Source organism: Dermacentor albipictus, chromosome 1 (genome assembly GCF_038994185.2).
Source record: "Dermacentor albipictus isolate Rhodes 1998 colony chromosome 1, USDA_Dalb.pri_finalv2, whole genome shotgun sequence".
Lineage (NCBI taxonomy): Eukaryota > Metazoa > Arthropoda > Arachnida > Ixodida > Ixodidae > Dermacentor > Dermacentor albipictus.
In genome coordinates, this window is record NC_091821.1 from 494546651 (window position 1) to 494561766 (window position 15116).

Here is a 15116-nt window from a genome sequence, read left to right on the forward strand (position 1 = left end):
GGCAATTATTAATTTTTAGCTAACTGGATGCTCTTCTGAATAACGTCCTTGCCTTCTCTTTTTCTTCTTTCCTCTTGCGTCCCAAGCAGCTTTGCAAACATATCCTGCCAAAAAATATATTAGTCTAAGACGACTATAAGGAGAGGTTAAAGCTCGCTCGAGGGCTCCCAGCTAAGCATTCGAAATCGGCAATTGTTTTTCAGAGAAACCACTACACGAAATCCGGGGAAAACATGGGGAAGGCGGGATATGGAAATTCAAGCCGATGAGCAAAACGAGAACAAGGTGAAAGCAGGAGCCAACATTTTGACAAGTAGACTTGCCTTCTTCATGGCGACATACGCTTTCCTCGCCACAGATATTAGGTGGAGTTCTTCTAAAGGGGAGAGGGTTTAAGGCGGGTGGGTGCGGCAACGAGCGAAGGGGGTTAGCGGCGAGGGTGTCGAATTGAGACGAAAGGAGTGCTGTGCGCAAGGCCAGTGATATGGCCGTGTGTCAGCCGGTGTGTCTACGGCGTGCGCAGCAGCGCCTGACTACCTGGCTCGCTGGTGGTCGGGGGCTGTCGTGTCTCTGAAAGAGGTAATAGAAGCAGCGGCAGAAACCGGTGCTTGTGAAAAAAAAGCAAAAAAGAAAAAAAATTGATTATAATACACAAATGGAATAACTCAATAAAGAATAAAAGAAAAAGAAACACTACGGAACCAAACTAAGTGTTGTTGCCTATAGCTTGAAGTTTAGCATAGCGAATAAATTCTACAGCTCCCTTTGAAACGTTAATGCCTATTGGTTGCAATGTCTTGAACTTATGGATAAGGTATGATTCTCGGTATTTTCTTTCTCGTTCAGAACGGAAATTTGACTGTAAGATGTAACATTCATCAATGTTATGACCTGCTTGGTTGAAATGGTCGGCGAAGGCTTTGGGAAGCTTTTTAGCTGTGTCCGCGCGATGTCCGTTTAATCTGACGCTTATTGATTGTCCCGTTTCATCGATATATTGTTTCTGTATATACAGAAGGAACATTCAAGCATACAAATCACATCCGAACTTGTACAAGTGAAGCTACATTTGATTTCGTGCGCATAACCACTTGCGGTACATTTACTTTTAATGTCACTCTGAGGGTGCCTGCAGGGTTTGCACCTGGGGCGACAACATGGTTTTATTACGGGGGAATGCTGTTGGCTGACTTTTGCGTGCACTAACATGTCTTTAAAGCTCCTGTTGCGGCCATAGGTAACCCTGGGTACATCCGGGAACGCTTTTCGCAGGCGCTCGTTACTTGATAATATTGGGTGGTAATTTCTTAGGATGGTGTTTATGTTTGAGAGTGCATTAGAATATTTTGTTATAAAGGCCGGTGGTCTGTCAGATTCTAATGTGGGCTGTCTCTTCGCCAATTCCGACTGTCTCTCCAATTTTGACGCGGCATCATAAGCTCTATCGAGAGCAACTTGGGGATAGTTCCTTTCTGCTAGCGTCGATTTAAGGTCATTTAGGTGGTGGATATAATCGTGGTATTCGCTGCAAATTCTCCTCATTCGTTTCGCTTGTCCCACAAAACTTCCTTGCTTGCAGTGTCGCGGGTGATGACTGTTGTAGTCTAAATAGTGCTGGCTATCCGTAGGCTTCCGGTAAAGTGACGTTCTCAGTTTACCGTTTTCTATGTAGACCATCGTGTCGAGGAAGTTGATGTGACTCGGAGAGCGGTGAGCAGTGAATTTATACACGGGATGAAAGCGATTGAAATGGCTAATAAAATTTGTTAAAGCGCTTGAATGAATGAATGAATTTATTTCTCCTGTTTACAACAGAAAGGAAGCAGAAGCTAAAGGCCATGTGGCCTGACGAAGGCTTCTGCTCCTACAACAAGTCGGCACGCAGGCCGTACGCAGCAATATGTGTCGTACATAGTGAAATCAACTGGATAGTCATGAGACAATAGTATTTTCGTGAAACAAAGCATGTATACAAGAAATATGAGAAACGAACAGGATACTCAAGGTACGATGCGTTTTGTATGAGACTAACCACAATCTGAAAACAAAAGAAACAAAAGACTGACAATTTATAGTGTGGTTCTAATCAGACGAACTCAATATTGTTCAGGATGAGAAAATGTTTGAATGATTTATTCGAATATTCTATAATTTCATCTTCAAGATCACGTAGGCGATTTAGTAGTGAAGGTGCCTGGTAACTGACTAGTTGTTTTCCGTAATTGGTTCTTATTTTTGGTGTTCTTATGTTATGTTGTCGAAGGCTGTAATGCGGATTGGTGGGTACATTCAAGATGTACTGCGATTTGTTTCGTTTAATGCATTGTAGCAACCTGTAATAATACACCTGGTTTGCCTTTAACATAAAATGTTTCATAAAATATGGTGTGGTCAGTGGCGTAGCCAGAAATTTTGTTCGGGGGGGGCTACGCCACTGGCCGAATATATATATATATATATATATATATATATATATATATATATATATATATATATATATATATATATATATATATATATATATATATATATATATATATATATATATGCAGCTGCACGTTGCAGCTCAGCCTCCTCTTTAAGAGGAAGCTTTAGCTCGGGTGCTCCTATTTAAGTACATGTAGAAGGCGAATTCGTTTTTCCCTGCAACCACTTCACCAAATTCGAGGAGGTTTGTTGCATTTAACAGAAAAAGTTTAATTCTAGTGCCTACTTGCTTCGAATTTTTCATTTAGGTGGTCAATTATTTATTAAAAATTGGCCAAAATTGAAAATTTTCGGGAAACGAAACTATCAAGTTTAAAACTACGTGACTCAACAATGAAAAATGATATCACAATTCTGTGAATTGTATCTAATAGTACATCTATAGCGGACAAAATAGATATGTTACACATGAATCTAAAAAAAAATTAGTATTGTGGAAATACGGCTTTTGCAGAACCCTTGTACATAACGTAACCAATTCACGTAAGATACAAATTGACACATCAAACTTGTCCGCTTTGACTGTTAAAATATATGCCGTTTACAGAACCACAATATCTGTTCTTCATGCATAGCTATTAGTTTGTAAACGTCGTGCTTCTATTTTTTCAAATTTTCGAATTTTCCAAAATATTTTAAAGAAAATTCAGGCCCTAAATCGAAGTTCTGTTTCCAACAGACACTAGGATATCACTTTCTCTCTCAAATGCAACCAATTTCAATAAAAGCGGTTAGCAGGATTATCTCAGAAAAGCGTTTCTGCGTTTTACAAGTATTTGAACAGGCCGCGTCGGATTGGGCCCGAGCTAAAGCTTCCTCTTAAACAATTTATCGAGGAATCAAATACATGAATAATAACTGCATTGTCATTGCCAAAGATGCTTCAAACGAATTCTTGAAAGCTACGCTCTGTAAATAAAAGTAACATATGTATTTTTTCATAAAATATTATACTCGTATGTGCCAAAAATTGTGCCCAACATAACTGATGTCAATGCTTCCATGTTTTTTGTCTATTTATTAGGTAAAGAAAATATCACACGAACTTTAGAACTATATCAGTTCGGAACCAGGAAAGCAGTGCATGCCGCTGATATGAAAGTTAAAAGGCAATGAAGTGAACAAGTTGAAGACAAATATGCCAATGAAACTTTTTCATTCAAGAACTGTGCTTACATTCTTGTATGTATGCAATGGCCAGTGAAAAATCTCAATGACGCTGCCGTTTGTTCCAATGTATTACGCAGGAGTAGCTCTCCCTTGTCGTGTATCGTGAATAATTGCTCCGAAGTTATAGTCGCGACAGAGAGCACGTATAAAAAGCAGGAGTTCTGCACGATGGTTTTGGCCAGTCTTGGAATGTCTTTGCAACGTCCTTTGAACCGTTTGCTCCAACGCTTCACAGTGGTCAATGAAATGCAGTGTTCAACGTACACGGCAGTCATGTGGCGATTAATTTCTGTTTTGGAAACACCTTCAGCTGTCAAAAACTTCGCGACACCGAGCTGTTCAACTTTTGAAGTGTCCATTATGTGACGCAACCATATTCAACCCAGTGTATGAGAGCATTAAAGAACATTTATCTTCACACCTGCGTGTCACTTTTGTAAATGAGACATGCCGTTCTCCTACGCGCATGCCTCGCAGATAATGAACCGAACCATTATTGCGCGGTTAGGGTAGGCTCACTTTCATTTGACTCGCCTTCGTACATTAGAAATGCAAAGATACAATGGGATATGCAAATGCGAAAATACGGCTTGATAAAGGACAAAAAAGTGTCACTGGAAACAAAGTTCACTGCATGTATACACAAAACCTCGCAACAAGATATTTAAGTATGCGCATAAGTATCCAATGAGTCTATGTATGTAAGAAGAAGTAACTGTATATAATGCGTTAAACAAGGCAAATAAACATGTTGCACAATCATAGAGTCCCAGAATCCTAGATTCCGCACCCATTCCATCCACTCCCCCCGATGTATTGCGCGCGACGGAAGGCGGCGCGCTTGCTCCCCGCTTTTCTTCTTTGCGCACACAAGACTGAGCCGCCATCGTCGGCTCACCCATTCCACCTCCCCTCCTACGCTTTCACTCGCACACACAGCATGCAGCGCGTAGTCACGATGTTATAACCCTTGGACTTTATACGAAACATGAGGGCGATGGCAGGAATGCGCCTGGAGTGTCCATATAATTGCTTTCGCAATAATATAATAAACGTATCCGGCAACTGAAGCGTCCCGTCGCCCATTACTTTCCGCAAAAGAAGTATGAAAATCGAACTTTCACCATGCGACAATTCGCTGCGCCGCAACAATGTATTTTTTTTTTTCTGTGAGGCGGAGGCACCGAAATGAAAAAAAAAAGAGCGCATAGGAAAGTATGTTGGCCAGAATCTAATGCCTACTTCGGGCACCTAATGGGGCTAGGGAAGGAATACCGAAGAAAACATGAGACGCTTGGTCCACTGAGAACCATACGCATACTGCTCAGTATCCTACAGCGGCGAAACAAGATTTTCCGTAAAGGTTCCGCTCAAGGAATGCGGTGCAATCGTTCGAGTACCCACAGTGATGGCGGCGAGCGACCATTGTTTTTTTTTTCTCGTCTGCTAGCCAGAAAACGTCCAAAGCTCTGTCCGGTGAAAATCCACTCGGGCAGAGCAAACCGAATGCGCACCGAAGTGCACCGCACGGTGGTCGGGGCCATACGAGAAAAACGTATGCGCTCTTGCTGGCTCTGGCAGCCCGCGGGTAGGGTAGCGAGAACAAAAAAAAATTGAAGAGGCTCAATGTGTCCTCGCGAATAAAAGTCAAAGTAGAAAGAATAAATAAGAACGTAGTTACTTTGGCTGGTTTTAGTGTCTTGACATGGATGTTCTGGCGTAGGTTAAAAAAAATGTTGATATTTTTTTATGTGACATGACGGCACAAATGAACCACCTCAACGCTTCGTCTCATTGGACCTCGCTGCCTGCTTTGTCAACTCGTCTGCTAGTGTGTTGATTTGGCTTGTCTCGTTGTATGTTCTGATGTAAGACTTTAGAAAAGTCAATAGACCTTTGGCGTCAAATGTTTATAACAACAGCACAACTTTGTGGAAATGTCAATGCACCTCTCACATCAAGAGCTTATGAGATATATACCCATAAAGTTTCGCAATTGATATCCATGCGCTCCATAGATTCTGTGGCCTCAGTGAGATGCCGCGGCGAGCCCGCTCACCATCAAAGCACCCTTGAAACTTTGTGCTCGGATAGGACTGCTTGGCGTTATGTGACTCCTGGTGTATGGGCGTTGCCACGAAATCTAGCCCGAGTTTGCAATCTTCGCGGTTAAATGTCTTTTCGAGCGTCAAAAAGACATTCTAGACAAAATCCAGAGTGATTTCCGGCGCCGGGGGTCGCTTTGGTCGGCGGTGCATGGACAGCACGAAAAAATTTCGGGGGGGGCTGAAGCCCCATAAGCCCCCCCCCTGGCTACGCCCCTGGGTGTGGTTCTAAAGTTTTGTACAGGGCCATAGTCCTACGCGCATCCCTCGAATGCGCGTAGGACTCTTTTTTGTAGCACTATCAATTTTTTATAATTTTTTTGCGAAGTAGTGCCCCAAATTAAAATACAGTAGGTTAATCTAGAATAAAAGAGTGCGTAGTATAAAGAACTTTTCAACCATGGAGGAACCAGAGTACTCAGTCTGTATAAGAAGCCAACAGTTCTGCTTTGTTCGATAGCAAGTTTGTCGATGTGCATGTGCCAGGCCAAATCCTCTTGGAACCGCACTCCTAGGAATTTTTGTCATTTTACCTGTTCTATCAGCCCGTCTTCAAAGAGAATAGCCGCAGTGCAGTTACGTGGTTTATTAGTAGGAGCAAATATCATATTTCGTTTTGGAGGAATTCATTTGTAGCTTATTATGTTGTAACCAGAAAGATAGTTGCTTCAGGTAATTGTTAACTTTTGATTCGAGCTCTACTATAGTAGCAGCTTTAAAGAATATGTTAGTGTCATCTGCATACATAAATAATTCGGGAGAGTCGGTTATGTCACACAGATCATTAATATATATTATAAATAGAAGAGGTCCAAGTATTGCTCCTTGTGGAACACACGTTACGATTGCCGCGTAAGATGAAACATCATTATTTATACTGATATATTGATAGCGACTGGCTAAGTAATGTCGTGAAACTTCCAATACGATACCTCGAACACCGCACTGTTTCAATTTGCTAAGTAATAAACTGTGGCATACTGAATCAAAGGCTTTCCTAAAGTCTACAAATCAACCTAATGTGTACATTTTATTTTCAATATTTGTTATTATTTTATGTTTGATATTAAGAAGAGCTACTTCACAAGATTTATTTTTTTGGAATACATACTGCATGTCATTAATTACACTATATTTACTGAAAAATGTTTGTAGTCTAACATACAGGGCACTCTCGAATACCTTTGACAGAACAGGTAAGACAGATATCGGCCGGAAATTTGTCATTAAATGTTTATCACCTCCTTTGTAAATAAGGCATACACGTGCTATTTTTAGACAATCAGGAAATATACCGCTTTCAAACATTCTGTTTATGATCTGAACAAGGACAGGTGCAATTATATACGCAATGCATTTCATTGGTACTGGTTTCACATCATCGTACCCAGCAGAGACGGTGTTTTTTACTTTGAACAGCAGTTGCACAACTTCAGCAGGTGTAACAGGTGTAAGTATCACTGAGTTAGTAAGACAGAATTTATTCACTATAGATGTGGCCGTGGGCTCCGCCCTGTCGGGATACTGGGCGCTGGAGACGAAATATTCATTCAGAGCAGCTGCTGCTTCTCTGCCAGTCAACACGCCAGTGGCTGTCTTTATGTTCATCTCCGTGCTCTGTCTTTTCGTAGATGTTAAGTCTCTAACTTCATTCCAAACTTTCCTAGGGTCATGTTTTATTTTAGCGAATAGCCGTTCATAGAACTTACATTTTGCTTGCTTTAATGCGCTGTTGACCTGATTTCTGTATTTCTTGTAATCAGTCAACAATTGCACACTCCTACATTTTACGAACAAGTGATACATTTTGTTTTTTCTTGTTATCATTTTTAGCAAAGCAGCGTTTATCCAGGGTTTTCGTATTTTCTTGCTCCTCTGATTGCAAAATTTCAACGGAAACGCTAGGTCGTAGCACGTAATCATTTTATGAAAGAACAATTCGTAGGCTGCATTTGGATCTTGTTTTTCAAATACAGATGACCAGTCTGTTGATACGAACAGAGCACGAAAATTTTCTAATGCGCTTTCGTGGAAACTGCGAGTCTGCGCTTTTTTTCCTCCTTCCACTCGTTTGTGCGCGTGAGAAATGAAACGAAATACACGCAGATGATCACTTATATCAGCGGATAGCAGTCCCGCAAGGCAGTCAGTTGGGTGTACATTGGTTATGCATATATCAAGCAAGGTAGCCGTTTGCGCCGTTGGCCTCGTGGGTTCCGAGATTACGTTTTTGCACATGAACGAATTGATGAGACCAGCAAACTGTCTAGATGATATGTCGTCCGACAACATATCTATATTTACGTCACAAATTATGATAAAGGGGGAGGACGAATGGCTCAGGAAATGTGCCTGTTCAAGGAAATCAAAGAACGTCAGTTTGTTTCCCAACGGTGGGCGATACATAACCACAACTGTGACATATTCTAAGCGTACCATTATACATTCTATATTGTTCGTTACAAGTGAAAATTCTGAAATTACCTCATGTACAAGACACTGTTTAAGATAGACAGCCATGCCACCTCCCCTGCACTTTGTTCTTACTAACCCATGGTATGTGTAATTTTCACAGTACGGGGGGTTATCATTCACAGTAAGCCATGTTCCACAATACAATAAGATGTCAAAATTATAGGCGATTGACGCAAATAAGCAATTCAGTTTGTCCTCTTTGTTTTTTATGCTCCGCACGTTTAGGTGAAATATTTTTAGCAATTTACTGGTATGAGACACTAATTTATTGAAGGACTGAACATCATAATATGTGCAGTTCTTATGGTGAAACTAAATGTAAAAAAAGGAAAGAATAGAGGCAGGCCATGACGCTCACGTTGTCATCTTATCAATGTCTTCCATACTGGCGATTCGAATAGCTGGTGAATTGTCGTCCTTGCGTACGAACACTTTGCCGCCAGCCGTCCATACGAACCGCCATCTCAATTCCTTCTTTCTTTCTACTGTGGCACCAAGAAGTCGTTTGCCATACCGTGTGAGGTGTTCGTTTACGAACACCTTTGAGGACGATTGAAAGCCCAGCGTAATTGTATCCATTCTGCTTTTTTTAGCTTTGCTAAGGAAGGCATTCCCCTTGGTTCGGCTGACAAACCGAACTGTGAAGAAGAAGACGCGCCTCGCGGCACAGCCGCATCGCCAACGCGCGGCTCGTCTCGGCTCGCGCTGTTGATTGCTGGCGTCCGTTCGGACAGTGCTTCGGGCTGCTTCGCCGTTCCCGGTTGCTGTGCCTTTGCATTAGGAGCCGCCAATAAACCTTCTCTCAATTGGTGGAGGTGCTGGAACTCAAACCCCGTCGCTTGAAGCCCTGGAGCTGCGATCAAGAACGCTACCACCCGCCATGACCGACAGCTACTCCCAAACGGCCCCGACGCCACAGTCCGTCACCTGCACCGGCGTTCCACGACAACGGGACCCCAAGGTCTTCAGCGGTGCAGACGACGAAGACGTAGAAGACTGGTTTGCGTCATATGAACGGGTGAGCGCACACAACAAGTGGGATGATCCAGCCAAGTTAACTCACGTCATCTTTTATCTGGCTGGTGTTGCCCAACCGCGAAACCACGAAAGTGACGTGCCCACATGGTCAGTCTTCAAGACTACCTTTACGGAAGTGTTCGGCCGACCCGCTGTTCGCAAGCTGCGTGCCGAACAGCGCTTGCGCGCCCGAGCACAGCAGACGGCGGAAACGTTCACAAGCTACATAGAAGACGTCGTGGACCTTTGTAAACGAGTCAACGCCGCAATGCCCGAAGCTGAGCGAATTCACCATATACTGAAAGGCATCGATGACGGCGCATTCCAGATGCTCCTAGCCAGGAATCCGCGCACTGCGTCTGAAGTTGTCAGCCTCTGCCAAAGTTACGATGAGTTAAGGAAGCAACGCGCTTCGACTCGGCGTCCTTTGGGTAGCGACGACTTGTTGGCGAGCCTTGACAACATGTACGACCCATCTTCATTCTTTCAGCGGGTAAAGGACTTTGTGCGTGAGGAAGTTGCCCGCCAACTTTCTTTAGTCCCCTTCACTCAGGAGCCCACGTCCCGTCTTCCAAACACGCTCCGCACCCTCATTTCCGAAGAGGTCGCCCAAGTTGTCCCTTCCGCACACCATCAGCCGCCTGCAAACGCGAATCTCAACTCTACGCGGGCAGTGCCGCCTGTCGCCACGCCTCTCACCTATGCGCAGCCAGTCCTGCCTGTGGCCGCGCCTCTTACGTACGCGCAGGCAGTACGCAGGCCTCCACCGGCGTCTTTCACGACCCAGTCCCAACCGCTGCCACCGGAATCCCATGCTACATCTTGGACCGCACCGCGCGCTAATCCTTGGCGGACACCTGACAATCGACCCATCTGTTATTCTTGCTGCACTCCCGGACACGTCGCCCGATATTGCCGCCGTCGTCCTCAAGCGTTCGGCGACGCCTCGCGGCCCTTCCAGTACGGCAGCCAGCCATTTCGTCAATACGCCGCTCCTTCCCCCCAACCGTACGCTCATGCTGACATCCCAGAATTTCCTTCGCGTCGCTCGCCATCCCCTCGCCGACGCTCGCTCTCCCCAATGCGTCGGCGACCCGCACCACCTGACCAGGAAAACTGAACGTCGCAGTTCAAGAGGCAAGAACTGCGCCCCATTCGAACTGTCAAAGTCCTCGCGCCTCTCCTGCTAACGTGGTCGAAATTTGTGTAGAAGGTGTTCCAGCATTCGCTCTTGTGGATACCGGCGCAGCCGTTTCTGTGATAGCCGCCAAACTGTGCCGTTCGCTGCGCAAGGTGACCACGCCGCTTTCTGGACTGTCGCTTCGTACGGCAAGCGCGCAGCACGTCACTCCGCACGCAGCCTGTACTGTACGTGTGCTTATTCACGGCATTGTTTACATCGTCGAGTGTATTGTTCTTCCCACCTGCTCGCATGACGTCATCCTCGGATAGGACTTCTTATCCAGTCATAAAGCCGTGATCGACTGCGCACGCGCCGAAGTTGAATTTTCCCCTTGTGACGCACCCTTGGACGAAGATTGCGACCGCCCTTCTAAGCTTACCGTGCGCGAAGACACAGATATTCCACCTGGCTCCTTCGCCCTCGTACCCGTCTTTTGCGATGCCATCGCTGATGCAACGGTCCTCTTCACGCCGTCCGACGTCTTCATGAGCCGTAAATCTCTCCCACTACCCTTCGCGACGCTTGACATGGCTGGTGGCTGCAGCAATATATCCTTTTACAATCCCCTCTGTGCGCCTATTACGTTGCTCGTTGGTGAATGCCTTGGCTTCGTGGAACTCCTCGACTCTTCTTCTTTGGTTGACGTCCCTGGAGACTCTTTTGACGTCGACCCCGGCCAACCATCTTCGATGTCCGCGCTTGAGGAAACGTCCAGGGTTGCGTTCTCGCCTGCCATCGCCGATACCCTCACACCTGCCGAACGCGCCGACCTTCTTGATCTCCTGCACAAATTTAGAAGTTCATTCGACGTTTCACAACCTCACCTGGGCCGCACGTCGGAAGTGCAGCACTACATTGACACCGGTTCACATCCGCCGTTACGTCAACGACCATATCGCGTCTCTGCCGAAGAGCGTCGTGTCATTACCACCCAAGTCGAAGATATGCTGCGCCGTGATGTTATTCAACCTTCGCACAGTCCCTGGGCATCTTCTGTCGTTCTCGTTCGCAAGAAGGACGGGTCTATTCGCTTTTGCGTCGACTACCGTCGGTTAAATAAGGTAACGCGCAAAGACGTCTATCCTTTGCCGCGCATCGATGACGCCCTCGACAGTCTTCAGGGAGCAGAATTCTTCTCCTCCCTTGACTTGCGTTCAGGGTACTGGCAGGTCCCGATGGCTGCGGCCGATCGCCAGAAAACCGCATTCATTACGCCTGACGGTTTATATGAATTTAAGGTGATGCCTTTCGGGCTTTGTAACGCCCCTGCCACCTTTGAACGACTCATGGACAACACGCTGCGTGGCCTCAAGTGGTCTATATGTCTGTGTTACCTCGACGATGTCGTGGTTTTCGCGCCTGATTTTCCTACTCACCTGCTCTGCCTCAGACAAGTTTTGACCTGTCTAACGAACGCTGGCCTTCAACTCAACCTCAAGAAGTGCCGCTTCGCCGCGCGAGAGCTCACCATTTTAGGCCACGTTGTGTCCAAGCACGGCGTTCTACCCGATCCTGCAAAACTTCGAGCAGTCGCCGAGTTTCCGAAGCCTCAGACCATCAAAGAACTTCGAAGCTTCGTGGGCCTATGCTCATATTTCCGGCGCTTTGTTCGAAATTTCGCATCGATCATGGCGCCATTGACTCAGCTTCTACGCGGTGACGCCGCCCTCTCCTGCTGGTCCCCTGCATGTGACTCCGCCTTTGCTACGCTGCGTCGTCTTCTCATCTCCCCACCTATTCTTCGCCATTTCGACCCGTCAGCTGCAACTGAAGTACATACAGATGCCAGCGGGGTCGGTCTCGGCGCCGTACTCGCCCAACGAAAGGCGGGCTACCCCGAATATGTAGTCGCCTATGCGAGTCGCACACTGACGAAGCCTGAGGCCAATTACAGCGTGACCGAAAAAGAGTGCTTGGCTTTAGTATGGGCACTTGGCAAGTTCCGACCATATCTGTACGGGCGTCCATTCGACTTGGTCACAGATCACCATGCGCTTTGTTGGCTCGCCAACTTGAAAGATCCCACTGGCCGCCTAGCCCGTTGGGCACTACGCATCCAGGAGTACGACATTCGCGTCGTATACCGCAGTGGACGCACACACTCCGACGCAGACGCCTTGTCTCGTTCACCTTTACCTCCAGACTCGGCCTGCGCAACAACTTCCGCACATTACGTGTCATCTCTCGACATGGACTCCTTTGCAACCGCACAACGTCGTGACCCGTGGATCGCTTCTCTTTTCGACTATCTTTCTGGATCGTCGACCATCCCTGTATCCCGAACCCTCCGACGCCAAGCAGTTCATTTCGCCATTCGTGACCAGCTGCTGCACCGACGCAATTACACTCCTGACGGTCGTCGGTGGCTTCTGGTGATTCCCCGCAGCTTAAGGTCTCAAATATGTGCCGCTTTCCACAACGATCCGCAGTGTGGCCATGCCGGAGTCTTCAAGACATACGAACGAATTCGCCACCGCTACTACTGGCGCGGCATGTACAATTTTGTACACAAGTTTGTTCGGTGCTGTCTTGACTGTCAACGGCGCAAATCGCCGCCTTTACGCCCATCTGGTGCCTTGCAGCCGCTCCCGTGCCCTGTGACACCCTTCGATCGCGTCGGCATCGACCTATACGGCCCGCTTCCTATGACACCAGACGGCAATCGGTGGATCGTAGTTGCTATTGATCATTTGACACGCTACGCCGAAACTGCTGCTTTACCAAGTGCTACAGCGCGGGATGTAGCCTCTTTCGTCCTACATCGCTTCGTGCTTCGACACGGCGCACCTCGGGAACTCCTCAGCGATCGAGGTCGCGCCTTTCTCTCCGAAGTCGTCGAAAGTTTGCTTTCGGAATGCCATATTATTCATCGGACAAGCACGGCATACCATCCACAGACTAACGGGCTCACCGAGCGATTTAACCGTACACTTGGTGATATGCTCTCTATGTACGTGGCATCTGATCATGGTAACTGGGACCGCATCCTTCCATTCATCACGTTCGCGTACAACACCGCGATCCAGGCCACTACGGGATTTTCACCTTTCTTCCTCCTGTATGGCCGCGAGCCTACGCATACCATCGACACGCTCCTTCCATACCGTCCTGACGCCTCCGAGTGTCTACCTGTTTCCGACGTCGCCCGCCAAGCCGAAGAATGCCGCCAGCTAGCGCGCTCCTTTACGGCAGAGCAACAGCAGCGCCAGAAAGAAAACCGCCTCGACACGCATCCAAGCACGACCTACGCTCCAGGCGTTCTTGTGTGGTTGTCGGTCCCTTTCCAAACGCCGGGGCTTTCCTCGAAACTCGTCCCAAAGTTCGAAGGGCCTTACCGAGTCTTGCAGCAAACATCCCCGGTGAATTTTCTCATTGAGCCCCTGTCACCACCTGAAGACTTGCGCCGGCGTGGACGTGACATTGTCCACGTCTCGCGTCTCAAGCCCTACCACGACCCTCTGCCTCCCGATTCTTAAGGCGCCAGGATGGCTCTTTTTGTCCGGGGGGAGATTGTGAAGAAGAAGACGCGCCTCGCGGCACAGCCGCATCGCCAACGCGCGGCTCGTCTCGGCTCGCGCTGTTGATTGCTGGCGTCCGTTCGGACAGTGCGTCGGGCTGCTTCGCCGTTCCCGGTTGCTGTGCCTTTGCATTAGGAGCCGCCAATAAACCTTCTCTCAGAACAATGATATTTGCTTCATCATGTCGAGCAGTCGGCACTCGGTGGCAGATGTTGATATCAGCCTCTGAGACCTCTTCCTTAATCAGCTCGCCAATTTTCCTCACAACGACTAGTGGTTCGCCTTCAAGTGGAATGCCTTTTATCTCAATGTTATTTGAACGTTGATATTGTTCCAGTTCCTCAATTCTGTATGAAAGCTTGGCATTCTCAGCGCGAAGATCCTGGTTTAGTTTTAGAACCTGCTGTATTTCTGTTTTCAGCTCAGTGACCTCTTGAAACTTATCTTTTATGGTCCTCAAGTTTGCCCTGAGCTCCCGCCTTAAATCTTCAATGGCCTTAGCCTCTTTCGACATTACACAACAAAAGTGTACGTCAATACACCAACAACACCAGTAACAAGAATCAAACAAGTACAAGAAAGCTGATAAGTTCGGCAGCAGTGCACAGATTCTATGACTTATTGACTAAATAAGGATATTCCGCTCACCTGCAAAAGCAGAGGCAAAATTTAGATGTGGCTCCGTAGTGCACTGCTGCCGAACTGTAACAGGTACTCGCTCCGTTGACGGTTTTATCTGGTTTTATGCTGTGGTCTGGCGCTCGTCCGACCCTTGCGCAGTCGCAGAAGAGTAGCTCCGGCCACGTGACTCCGATCACTGTTGTGGTGCAGACACACGCGGCACTTGCCGTAGACGTCAGAAGGGGCGATAGCACGTTGGTCGACTCCGGTTTCGGGCTGCAAAAGCTGAGGCAAAATTTAGATGTGGCTCCGTAGTGCACTGCTGCCGAACTGTGCCATGTTTCCATATTATAAATTTGTCGCTAATGTAACGAATATAGGTGTGGGCTTTTAAACGGTAGGAGTGCAACTAGTCTGCTTCAAGCTGTCGCATGAAAGTGTTCGCATACAAAGGAGCGAATGGTGTTCCCATGCTTGTGCCGAAAGTTAGCAGGTAGTGAAGAGAATCGAATTCAAAATGATTGAGCGTGAAAACTAACC

At 46.9% G+C, this 15116-nt stretch overlaps 1 protein-coding gene across 1 annotated transcript in view; it reads right to left on the minus strand.

Annotated features, from left to right (window-relative positions):
- LOC135908804 (juvenile hormone acid O-methyltransferase-like) overlaps nucleotides 1–14649 on the minus strand; it is a 91454-nt gene extending 76805 nt beyond the window's left edge. The window contains exon 1 of the mRNA XM_065440635.1: nucleotides 14604–14649. The gene's annotated coding sequence lies outside the window, so the exon portion shown is untranslated. The remainder of the gene's footprint in view (nucleotides 1–14603) is intronic.
- Between the last annotated feature and the right edge of the window lie 467 nt (nucleotides 14650–15116).